Raw genomic sequence first — 1039 nt, 5'->3', positions numbered from 1 at the left:
GTTTGAAATAAGGGGCAAGAAGCAAGGGCGTAGCAGCTGCGCGAAGTTGCGCCTTAGCGCATCCGTTTTCTTGCAGGAGTGCTAACGCGCGACCTTACGTTTTCTTCCGCTTGCTCTGCAGTACGAGCCTCATACAGAGCCGCGCTCCTTTAATATGATGAGAAGAAGGGGGGCCGGCCTCTTTTCCGTACCAATCCTTATTTACTACTACATCTTTTTTGGGGTGTATAGCTCAGTTGGTAGAGCATTGGGCTTTTAACCTAATGGTCGCAGGTTCAAGTCCTGCTATACCCAAACCTACCTTACACTCTACTATGAATAAGGATGCATAGTAGCCTTCAAAGATGACTCTTTGGCCTTTAGACTCGCTTCGGCGACTTCGCCCTTTAAGTGACAAGGGGGTGAGCCGCTCCAAGCGGAAAGCGATAGTGAATCCCGAACTTGCCCACGCTCATCCAAACCGGCCTCAAAAAGCGATCGGAAAGCGAAGCCCTTCCTTCCAATCCAAGCCGGCGAAGCCGCCCCTATATCTAACCACCGCTCACCCCGATCACATATTGGCACGTTCATGATGCATCATAATCAAAAGGCCGTAAAGTAAAGAAGACCTATGCATCAGTGTACTGTCATGATCACATATTAGCTCGATTTTATTGACGGCTTGAAGGCGAAGCCGCCTATTTCTTAGGGCAAAGGGCGCTCCATCCTCCTAACTCCTTCCACTTCTCCCAGGGACAGGAACTACGGCTTGACCTTCGGGGAAGAAGTCCGTGGGACCCCTCCTTCGAGGGCGCCTAGATAGTGAAAGGTTATCCCTTTGCAACGCTGGAAGCTAAGCAAAGTCACGAAGCTGGCTGACTACGCTCGAGCAGAGCTCAGACCCGGAGGTGGTGGCTGAACTCGCCGCAGAGTTCAGGAGCGAGCAAGACTATCTTGGTGAATGCAATAAGAACCGGCTGCTCGCCGCAGCAGAGTGCTTTGCCCATGCTGCTATCCGCCGCCGAAGCGCTCAAGGGATTCGTGCTTGAATGTCGAGATC

At 52.1% G+C, this 1039-nt stretch overlaps 1 non-coding gene across 1 annotated transcript; it reads left to right on the top strand.

Annotated features, from left to right (window-relative positions):
• Positions 1-221: 221 nt before the first annotated feature.
• Positions 222-294, top strand: TRNAN-GUU (transfer RNA asparagine (anticodon GUU)). Its single transcript has one exon. It is a non-coding gene; the product is annotated as a tRNA-Lys (tRNA).
• Positions 295-1039: the final 745 nt, after the last annotated feature.

Source organism: Nicotiana tabacum, chromosome 18, assembly GCF_000715075.1.
Source record: "Nicotiana tabacum cultivar K326 chromosome 18, ASM71507v2, whole genome shotgun sequence".
NCBI classification, from domain to species: domain Eukaryota; kingdom Viridiplantae; phylum Streptophyta; class Magnoliopsida; order Solanales; family Solanaceae; genus Nicotiana; species Nicotiana tabacum.
The sequence above is the reverse complement of the archived record's forward strand: the minus strand, read 5'-3'. Positions and strand labels throughout refer to the sequence as shown.